Source organism: Pipistrellus hanaki (genome assembly GCF_964339955.1).
Source record: "Pipistrellus hanaki genome assembly, chromosome: 3".
Lineage (NCBI taxonomy): Eukaryota > Metazoa > Chordata > Mammalia > Chiroptera > Vespertilionidae > Pipistrellus > Pipistrellus hanaki.
In genome coordinates, this window is record NC_140505.1 from 44,340,164 (window position 1) to 44,352,362 (window position 12,199).

The 12,199-nt window shown below is 39.1% G+C and overlaps 1 pseudogene across 1 annotated transcript; it reads left to right on the forward strand.

Annotated features, from left to right (window-relative positions):
- The first annotated feature begins 3,690 nt into the window (after nt 1–3,690).
- On the forward strand, nt 3,691–6,182 carry LOC311618566 (uracil-DNA glycosylase-like; annotated as a pseudogene). Its single transcript has 2 exons — nt 3,691–4,334; nt 6,029–6,182. The product of its transcript is annotated as a uracil-DNA glycosylase-like (transcript).
- The last annotated feature ends 6,017 nt before the right edge of the window (nt 6,183–12,199 follow it).

Genomic DNA, 12,199 nt, shown 5'->3' on the forward strand with positions numbered 1-12,199 from the left:
GATGTGGGAATCCTTTCCCCCCCAAAACCCTCACCCCATCCATAACACTCCCCTAACCCACCAGGCCCTACATTCTTCACTTCATAGATCACAGATGGACAGAAGCAGCATTTCAACTAAGTGGTCTGTACTACTTGCAGTTAAACCCAGCAGGAAAGTGGGGGGGGGGGGGGGGGGGAAGGCACAGACACACAAACCCACTTTCCCCAAGCCCCCAGGCACACCCCTCCCATCCATCATGGAAGCACCTGGCAGAGGCAACTGGGATAACAGAGAGGAAGGCATGGCTGATAGGTTCTGGCTGCAGGAAAGCAGCACAGAGAACACACAGGCCCGGAGCCTATTGCCCAGCACATCCCGCCACAGGCACTATGCCTTGAGAGCACAGTGAGCCATTCATAAAAAGGATACCCTCTGACAGATCAGTAGCTCTGATAAATATATGTACAAAATTCCTAAACAAAACACTAGCAAACCTAATGCAATAATACATTAATTAGGAAATACATCACAATCAAATGGGGTTTATTCCAGGGATACAAGATTGGCTATGTGATAAACCACAGTGACAAATTAAAGAATTAAAAAAATCATATGACCATATCAATCGATGCAAAAAAAAAAAAGCACTTGACAAAATACAATAGTCACATGTAATTAAAATACTCAATAGAATAAGAATAGAAGGAAAATACCTAAACATAATAAAGTCCATATCTGACAAACCCTCAGCTAATATCATACTCAACGATAAAAACTGAGAGCCTTCCCTCTATGATCAGGCACACTACACTTTTTTAAATATATGAATAATCACATCCTTACATGCCAAGGTGCCTGTAAGACAGGGAAACAAACTGAACAAACTGGTGAGGTCTAATATAGAAACCAGACAAAAATACAGAATAAGTTTTAGAGTGGGCGCTGCATGGGCAGAGAGCTTATCCTTATTGTAACTTAAGATGTAACTTTGAACATCTCAACACTTGCACACTATAAACCAGGTCTCAGTGGACATATTACTTAGACTGGTCAGGTTTTAGCAAGTACAGGATATTAATTAAAGAATATTAACTTATCCTTTTTGCTTTTTTTTTGAGATTTGACATCCTGATACAGCATAAGAAGTCTGGAATAGAGGAATTAAGCAATGTCATTGGGATTGAGTACATGGTTTGGAATAAAATAGATATCCTCAGTTAATCTAAATCATTAACTCCCATTTATTTTCCAATAGAACCCTTTCAATTTTTCATCAATGTCCTGAAGTACAAATGAATTTACCACATTTACCCAGTTGACTTTAGCATTTTATACATTATATGACTGTAAATATAGTCTAGGATTTTAGCTTTACTTAGCTTTTTGAACATAACTCTTTCTAATCTTGGATAGTGTAAGTGGACAACTTATCTTCTCCTTTTACATTCTCCCACTTATTTATGTTATTACGTTCTCAGTGTAGTCTGGTTTTTGTGCTCTTTCAATCTACCGTATAATATAATCACCCAGAGTGTAATGGAGAGTATTTTTCTATCTGTCACTTGATGTGGGTCATTGAAATCATAGACTCTACTTTCCTTTTCCTGTGTAGCATAGTTCCAGTTGCCATAATCATGCATTCACATAAATGAAAACACATACAAAAAGAACATGAATGATACATGAATCTAGAATGATAATTTTTATTATTTTAAGGTTTTCAATATTTTTGGAAATTCCAGATTAATTATTATCAATAACATATTCCAATGTTTATTTTAAAAATACAAATTAAGATTATAGTAGAAGAAAAGTAACTAAGCAAGCTCAAAACTTATTCATATGACACTTCTTAATAAAGTATGCTACATAAGACCTAATACTATATTGAATTCACTTGATGAAAAATTAAAAGTAATTGAGATAGCAATTCAGTTACAAAGAGAAATAAATTGAAACAAATAGTGAAAAATTAAAATTGACCTTGTTTAATTGCTTCAATTATAATTTATAATTATAATTTAATTATGGTTTAGCGATAGCAGAATTATGCTCTCCATTTAAATTAAATGAACAAAAATGCTGATTGTTTTCTTCATGTAAGACATGATTGAAATTCATCAACATTGCAATTCTCTAACATTTCTTTTATTTGTCTCAGCTTTGTAGTTTATAATCAAAGATATCCAATCATTTACACACATATTAAATAGATAAATAAGTACAATTATATACATATGAATATACATATTGTTTCATAAAACCATAATGTCTATTATTTTTAAGTGATAGTATTATATAACCTATTATTTTAAAATGAGTAATTAGTTTTATTTAACATATATCTTTGATAAAATTTTATAGACTGATATTAAATATCTATTCAATAATTTAAAGTAGGTTATTGAAAATTTTAGGAAAGACTTTGAAAATATTATTTAATATGGCTTAAGTATCAACTAACTTATAATTAGCAAGCCAAACACAGCCATGTTAACTGAAAGCAGTCTATCTTTTCTCTCTCCAGTGTTTGGGTCCATTCAGAATACAAGGGGAGGGAGCAATCAGTCCTTTATTAAATGTAAGTGTCCCTATAGTGTAGGAGTGCTTTGTAGCCTATATATATTTGAATTTTTACAGAGAAGAGTGAGGGAGAGAGAGTTAAAAACATCAATAAGAGAGAAACATGGACCAGCTGCCTCCTGCACACCCCAACTCGGGATATGCCCACACCAAGGTACATGCCCTTGACTGGAATTGAACCTGGGACCTTTCAGTCCTCAGGCCAATGCTCTGTCCACTGAGCCAAACCGGTTCTGGCGATAATTTTATTTTTAAAGTGTCATCTTAAACCACAAGGGTATACTTTAAACATCACAATTAAACATGCCAAAGGAGAAGCTATTGGTCAAAATGCCCACTTTACCCACCCAAACATCTCAAATCCAGCCTTTGCTGACCTTCCATAACCCCCTTGTTTTTACCAAGAGAAAGTAGACGTATACATTTTGGTAAATGCTAACTGTCCGTATTCACATAGAGACCCGGTGTAATACTCTGAATCCAGTATCTAGAGAAAGGAGGAAAAAAGCTAGAATTCTACTGCACTACTACATAGGGCTTAGCATCCTGTAGCTCCCAGCAGAGCTAAGGGAGCAGGTTTTTCTTTTTCCCCCAATCACCCTGGCCTAATTAAACAACTGCTAAACAAATCTATACCCTAAGATCAATCAACATCACGACAGGATGGATGCTAATGGAGAATATAATTAAGTCAGAAAGACTTATTAAGGCTTCTGTCAATGATATCGGAGATGTCTGCACTCAATAAATTATAAAACCATGATTTACCTGTGGGAAGTGTGTATTGTCCGTATGAGCGATTAATAAATTGGAGGAAAATAGGTATTTCCAATAATTTGTGGAATTGATAATCAAACATTTTATACAACACTTAAAATATCATGTCTGGATTACATATGTAAAAACCCAAAGATGATAAATAATTTATTAAAAGCCAGTGGTTAATAACAGATAGGGGTTAGCATCTCAGTAAATATTACCAGGTATATGTGCTTTTTCAGTTCACTAGCCTCCTGGATAAGGGTGATTTGAGGTTAAACTTAACTAAATACCTCTTTGCAATAAGGTGAGCAAAAATGCATAGATGTTATCACAGATTTTAAAAAAATAGATACGTGGCTGCTAATGCCAGCCTGCGGACCCCGGGCCGCGCGCCTCTGCTTCCCCCGGCCTCGCGGGCCCCGGCTGGCTTCGGGGTGCTCGCCCAAAAGACGCTGGAGCCCCGGGCTGGTGGGTTTCCGTGAGAGTTGGAAGAAGCACCTCAGCGGAGAGTTGGGAAAACCGTATTTTACAAAGCTGGTGGGATTTATTGCAGAAGAAAGAAGGCGTGACACTGTTTATCCACCCCCACACCAAGCCTTCGCCTGGACCCAGATGGGCACTCTAAGAGATGTGAAGGCTGTCCTCCTGGGACAGGATCCGTATCGTGGACCCAACCAAGCTCCTGGGCTCTGCTTTAGTGTTCAAAGACCTGTCCCACCTCCGCACAGTTTGGAAAGCATTTATTCAGAGCTGTCCACAGACATAGACGGTCTTGTGCATCCTGGCCAGGGAGATGTATCCGGGTGGGCCAAGCAAGGTGTCCTCCTACTCAGTGCTGTCCTCACAGTCCGGGCGCATCAGGCCAGTTCTCCCAAGGACAGAGGTTGGGAGAAATCCGCCAAGGCGGTCGTGTCCTGGCTAAATCAGACCTTGACTGGCCTCGTCTTCTCGCTCTGAGACTCGTGTGCTCAGAAGAACTGCAGTGCCATTGGGTCTCAGAAGAACGGGTGGCCAAGAAAGAAGCTCACTGCAGACTGATTCATAGGCCTTTCAGCACAACGATTATGGCTTGTCTCATCTTCGCTCCTTATAAGTGTATTTCCAGTAGGACATGACCTCACTCATCTAGGGGAAATGGTGAACAACATAGACTGATGAACAAGAACAGACCCAGAGAGAAGGAGCCATGGGTCAGACTGTTGGACCTCAAAGGGAGGGTGGGGATAAAAGGGAGAGATCGGCCAAAGGGCTTGTGGGCACACATATGAGCCTAACCAGTGGTCAAGGGCAATAGGGGGGTGGGGGCATGAGTGGGGAGGGGTGGGGGGTTGGAATGGGGGATTGAGGACAAATATTGGGTCGGCAGCTAAGTAATTGCGGGTTTCACACATATATGGCTTCAGTTGAATTTTTAGGTTTGCAGACATAGTACAAATGTAAAACACATTTTGTTATTTGATAGTTGGCTATTCAGCTGTTAATCAGTAAAAAAAGTTTTTTGATCTGTTTTGTAGTTTTCGTTTGGCGTTCGTTGAAAAATGGAAAATCAAAAGGAACATTTTCGTCATATTTTGCTTTTTTATTTCCGCAAAGGGAAAACGCATCGCAAGCTCATAAAAAGTTATGTGCTGTTTATGGTGACGAAGCCTTAAAAGAACGGCAGTGTCAAAATTGGTTTGCCAAATTTCGTTCTGGTGATTTTTCACTCAAAGATGAAAAACGCTCTGGTCGTCCAGTTGAAGTTGATGACGCCCTAATCAAAGCAATAATCAATTCGGACTGTCACAGTACAACACGTGAGATTGCAGAGAAGCTTCATGTATCACATACATGCATTGAAAATCACTTAAAACAACTTGGCTATGTTCAAAAACTCGATACATGGGTTCCTCACGAACTGAAAGAATCACAGTTAACGCAACGCATTAGCAGCTGCGATTTGCTAAAGAAACGTAATGAAAATGATCCATTTTTAAAACGACTGATAACTGGCGATGAAAACTGGGTTGTTTACAACAATATCAAGCGGAAAAGATCGTGGAGCAGGCCAGGTGAACCAACTCAAACAACATCAAAAGCTGATATTCATCAAAAGAAGGTTTTGTTATCAGTTTGGTGGGATTACAAAGGAATTGTCTACTTTGAACTCTTACCACCCAACCAAACGATCAATTCTGATGTCTACATTGAACAACTAACGAAATTAAACAATGCAGTTGAAGAAAAGCGGCCCGAATTGACAAATCGAAAAGGTGTTGTATTCCATCATGACAATGCAAGGCCACACACATCTTTGGTCACTCGGCAAAAATTAATGGAGCTTGGTTGGGATGTTTTGCCACATCCACCATATAGTCCTGACCTTGCACCATCTGATTATTTTTTGTTTCGATCTTTACAAAACTCCTTGAATGGTAAAAATTTCAATAATGATGATGATGTCAAATCGTACCTGATTCAGTTTTTTGCTAATAAAAACCAGAAGTTTTTTGAACGTGGGATTATGATGCTGCCTGAAAGATGGCAAAAGGTCATTGATCAAAATGGGCAATACATTACAGAATAAAGTTATTTAGTTCCATGAAAAAATTGTCTTTGATTTTCTTTTTAAAATCCGCAATTACTTAGTTGCCGACCCAATATGTGATACCTTAATCAATAAAGACATTAAAAAAAAGAAGAAGAAGAAGAAGAATTGCAGTGCCAGCGACAGGAAGCGCCATCACGTGCTGCAGACCGCCCATCCCTCCCCACTGTGGGTGCACAGAGGGTCCTTTGGGTGCAGACATTTCTCCAAAACCCACGAGCTGCTGCGAAAGTCTGGCAAGGAGCCCGCCAACTGGAAGGATCTGTGACCTTGAACTGGGGGTGGTGGAAAGGAAGGGATGGGGAGGTCCTCCAGGCAGTTTCTAGAAGCTGCTATTGAAGTGTCTGTCAGTGACGAAGTCGAATTGAGAAAATAATTTCCCTAGTGATCCTTCAGCACCACGCACCCAGGGAGACGGTTTCAGTAGCCTGGCCGTACGTGCACCAGGCTGCCCAGGAGCGTTTATCCAGCGGAGCCTGCCCCCTGCGACCACGTGTCTGTCTCAGGAACTTGGCTTTGGCTTAGAAAAGACACGTCAAAGTTTTGGGAAAGGAGTGGAGTTCAAATTCTCTATAGACTCCCCTCCCCTCTGTTTCCTTTATGGTTAGAGATGGGAGGTAAGCACCTTTTCAGTATCTTAGGTCAGCTGCTAGCTGCTTTTCCCTGTAGGTGAAACGTTAGGTCAGTGTTTTTCAACCTTTTTTGGGGCAAAGGCACACTTGTTTCATGAAAAAAATCACGAGGCACACCACCATTAGAAAATGTTAAAAAATTTAACTCTGTGCCTATATTGACTATATATAAAGTAATTCTCTTGAATAGGAATCAAATAAACACAAAGAAAGTATTTTATAATTACTTTATTATGAAATATTAAGTAAACAAAATAGTGAAAAATTATAAAATTCTTGTCTTGTCTGCACCTACGGCACACCAGGCAACATCTCGCAGCACACTAGTGTGCCGCGGAACAGCGATTGAAAAACGCGTTAGGTTATAAGGCGTTGGGTGTTTTTATGTAGAAAGGTCCCTTCGTGCATGGGCCAGGTGCACTGCCCTTTGGTCCTTACAGAGCCTCAGGCCCCTCCTGGAAGGAAATGGGTGGGTTTTTTGTGTGTGTTTTTTTTGGTCAGTTCCCAGAAATTGGGGGTCAGTTACCTGATTATAGCAGAGGAGAAAATTCCTAAGGAACAATCCCTGCTGTGAGCCTTCAGGCTGTCAGAGGCCAGGAGAAGTGGGCCGGAGCGCTTTATATTGTTCTCTGGATGTTTCTAGGAATATGCAGTGGAAGGAGAAAAGGGTTTTGGTTTGTCTTTAAGAAAGGAAATGGTTTCCTCCATGTGTATCTTGAACTGGGAGAAAAGGCAGCATAGTGCCAAATGCTTTTTTTTTTTTTTTTTTTTTTTTTCCTGGACTGAAGTCACTTTGGGACACCATTTTCTGGAACACTGGAGATTTTCGCTCTTTTAAAAAAATACTTACATGCCCAGCTGACGTGGCTCCGTGGTTGAGGGTCAGTCTGTGAACCAGGATGTCACAGTTCGATTTCTATGCGGGTGTTTTTTTGTGGTTTTTTTTTTTAATCCTTTAAGAGACCATCTTCATTAGGGCTGAGCCTCCATCTTGTGTCCCGTTAGCGATGCCGTTAGCTGGGCTCAAAGTTAAACCTGCTAGAGTTTGGTAATAAAAGGTTGTGGAAGTTAAAAAACAAAACAAAACAAAAAATAGATAAGTTTTCCTTCAGTTATATAAGGACAAAGACATAACTCAAAAGTTGATCTTCATTTGAAGAAATAGAATACCTGTGTTTTGGATTAAGTATCCCATTGCTAAATAGGAAACCCAGTGTTTAATATGCATATTCAGGAATTACATAAACTATTTTTGTTAACATCCATATGAAATAATGTGAAAGGTAATATCTAATTTTTTCACTGTTTTTACTCAAAATTGAAAGAGAGATGTTTTTACTCAAAATTGTATCTTAATTTCTAATACTTTCATGGTAGTAAAGAGTTTCTGACTATAAATTGTCATCCCATTTCTAACACTGTTATCCTTCTTTGAAAATCTAATTTTTGGTGTTCCTTTATGTACTGAAGAAATAAATATACTTGATGAAGCACCTATTCATTTAAATAAAATTATAGTTCATCATACACACACAAAAACAACAAAAAATAATTACTTGCATTCTTTCTGGAAAAAAAGCTACCCACTTACAAACAGAAAGGATAATATCAAACTTTCAGAGCAAAGTACAAGCAGGAAAAAGGTCAGACCAAATTTTTTATTACTACCTCATTATGCTGACTTTGGCCAAGGTCCCATAGACCCAATTTAATGAAGGGATAATGATAGCTGATTCTTGCCCGTCAACTCAGTTCTGCTCAAAAACTCCTCTAACCTGTTTTTGGAAATTCACATTAAAAGACTTCCTTTTTTTTTTATTTCTTATCTTTCAATGCACATGCAATCAATTTACTGAGATTTTTATTATGACTTCAGCATGATACATAACATCCTTGGTATAATAATAAATAGTATTATTATTGGATTGATAATAGTACCTACTGAATAAAATTAATATAAATTTTAAATTAATTAAGTCATGCAAAACTGCCTGGCATATTATATAGCTTGATAAATATCACTTACTTGCATTATTGCTAATAATGATCATTCTTAAAACAGTGGTTTGAATGATTTATCATTTGATATGCTAGATGTTACAGTGGATAAGTAGATGAATTGGAATCAGCTTCCACCTTAAAGGAGCTTACACTCTGGGAGTAAATATTCCCATACAAATGACTTAGACTAAGGGGGAAAATCAAATTGCTCTGAGTTTTATTGGTCCATTTAGGAAAATGTGTCCATAATTCAATTAATGTACCCAGGGCGCTCTGAAAATATTGAATCAGCTTCCCTAAGGCTGTTCCATGCATTTAACTCTTAATGTCAGTATTGTGTTGTGTAAATAATAGATTCATTTCTCAAAGAAAATACCCCATATGTTTTTATATCCTCATGTTTCTCCTGTTAATTTTCTTACCTTTGCCCTTCATTCATGGTATTTGAAAATGTGAACGCTGATAAATTACTAAGCTACATCAAAAGTTAGGCTTATAGTAAAGTTCCAGTAATATATACAGGTACAACTAAATAATTAAAGACATGGAAATAAGCGTCAAGTAATAAACTATGATGATGGAAGTAGAGGGGAATGACGTAGGCAGGAAACGTGAAAATACACAGCTAGAAATAGAAGTAGAGTTACAAATCACCTCACTTGTGCAGAAATGGTCTGCATATGCCAAACCGGCCAGTCAGGCCATGAATATTCAGGTTTGCTGTTAAAATGTTGACGCCAATCCCAAATTCAAACTCCAGAGTCTTATCACCATCAATCTATGCAAATCACGTTCCAATGAAAAAGCCTGAAGATGTTAGAGATCAGGCATTAGTAAACGTAAAGACAGAAACACGTACAAACACACAGGAAAGAATGGCTTGAAAAGCATGTTTCAGTCAAGCTGCCTTTCGATGTATTTGTCAGAACTAAAAACCATAAAATGTTACCTCAAATCATGAAATGAATTATCTGAGAGACTGATTTGGTATTATCTATCTGGATGCAAAAAAGAACCTGCTAATATCAACAATTCTGATACAGTGATAGTTGGTATTGAGCTGTTCATTGTGACAGGAATTGGTCAAGATACTCCATTGTTTCTAGAAGCCACCCTTCACTTTGAGAGAATGATCATATAGGCAGTAGTGTGATTAAGAATATGATAAATTGGCAGATGGTACTATATAGTATAATATACTGTATATTACATGCATTTATATATATATATATATAAAGAGGAAATGTGCTAATTGACTCTCATGCTGTCGCAAAGATGGCAACATCCACAGCCAATAAGGAGGGCATATGCTAATTGACTGCCCATCCTCAAAAATTGTGGCGCCCACAGCCACAAGATGGCAGTGGCCAGTACTCTCCTCCCCACTGGGGTGGCAGGCAAGCTGCAAGGCTGGGCCACCTCCAGGAAGGCCTGGCTGCTCTGTGCGCCTGCCTCTGGAGTTCCCCAGTCCTCTCAGCCCCCCAGCCGCCCAGGACTGGCCCCAGGAGCAGGAAAGTCTCAGATGGTGGCTGCCCAGCTGATGCCCAAGGCACAGGCAAGCCTCAGATGGCAGCTGCCCAGCCACCCAGGGCCGGCCTGAGGCTCAGACAAGCCTCAGATGGTGGCTGCCCAGCTGCCTAGAGCCGTCTGAGGCTCAGGTAACCAGGGCCAGCAGAGGCTTGCGCTGCCAGCAGCAGAGGTGTGATGGGGCATTGCCTTCCCTTGATCACCCTATCGCCTCCTGCCCCTGAGGGCTTCTGGATTGTGAGAGGTGGCAGGCCAGGCTGAGGGATCCCCCCTCCAGTGCATGAAAATCCACCCAGCCTGCACCCTCTCCAATCCAGGACCTTTTGCTGTCGGGGATCGGGCTTACACCAGCAGTGGGATATCCCTCTCACAATCCTGGACTGCTGGCTTCAAATCGCTCACCTGCCTGCCTCCCTGGTCACTCCTAACTGCCCCCTCCTCCAGCCTGGCCACCCCTAACTGTCCCCTCTGATGGCCTAGTCATCCCAACTGTCCCCCTCTGCCAATCTAGTCACCACCACCCCCCGCCAGCCTAATTGCCCCCAATTGCATTCCCTGCCAGTATGGTCACCCCCAAATGCACCCCCCACTATCCTGGTCACCTCTTACTGCCTCCCCCTGTTGGCCTGGTCACCCCCAACTGACCCCTCTATTGGTCTGATTACCCCTCACAGCCCCACCACCACCACTGGCCTGGTTACCTCTCACTGCCCCCCTCTGCTGGCCTGGTCACCCCACACAGCCTGCTTATTCAGTCATTCGGTCGTCCCTCACTAATCACCCTGTCATCCTAGTCACCCCAAGCAGCCTGCTTGTTCAGTCATTTGGTTGTTCCTCACTAACCCCCTTGCCAGTCTGGTCATAGGCAGCCATCTTGTGAGGGTGTCAGGGTTAATTTGCATACTACTTATTTATTATATAGTATGATTATATTCTGAGGCAAATTTAAAATACATTAATAATATTTATTTATTGATTTTAAAAACCATTATTGAAGTTGGTTCTGTGTTCCAAGTATTTTTATAGGCTTGAATAATTTTTAATAACAGATGACTGATTAAGATTAGATGTCACTTATGAAGATATAAAGTTTATCTTCTGCCAACTACAACTTCATCTTCTGAAAAAGAGAATGGAATTTCAGGCATTATGAACTCTGACACTTACTTGGTTTTATTAGTCTAAAACTATTTTCTTCACTTTGGATGTTTCATTGTAGGATATCAAAATGAGGTTTCTACTTAATAACTAATACTTAAAATATAATTTTGAACTTTCTCTTTCTAAATTTAAGTGTGACTTAACTTGTACTGGAATTTATTTAGTTAGCAGGTTTATATAATTTAATGCAAACAGATGTTATAGTCCATATTACCTTATATCAACATATTTACATACACTGAAGTTTGCAAGTACTACAAAACATAGTTAAAGAAGGCAATTAAGGAAATTCATTAAAGAAGAAATTGCATCATATTTTGTAAACTGGGAAATTTGCATTTTGTTTTTTTCAGAATCTTTTAAAAATGCTGAATTTTATCATTTGAGCCTCTTAAGTTCTCAAAGTTGTAGAGTTCGTGGCATATTCTTTCAGGTCAAATTCAAAGAAGTGAATTCTATTAAGCCCTCTGGAAGAATACTATGTCAATTAGTGTGTCCTAATTAAGGCTGCCAGTGAGAAGGGCAAGCTAATTAAGTTATAGCAGCTGCTTTCTGTTTACCACAAGCTAAGATATATAATTTAAGTTCCTCCTGATTTAACTGTGAAATTTAAAAAAATTATACTTCACATGGTCTTTAATATATTTTTACTTTGATTTTAGCTTTCGTATTTTTTACAATAACTAGATATGAAAAAAATGTACATGGCCCAAAAGAATAAAAGACAAAAAAAATTGGGATTAACTTTCTAGTAAATATAAAATGTTACATTAAATGAAATCTAACCAGGATATTAAAAAGAGTTTGATTTTTTAAAAGTCAATCTTTTAAATTGTAAAGTAATTCTTATAGAATATTAAAATGTGCTTTAAATCAATGTTTATGCTTTCAGGTTTTGAAGTTAGTCAAATACGGGTTTGTAATGTGGCCCTGACAGGTACCAGGAGTGTGATTTTATCACTTA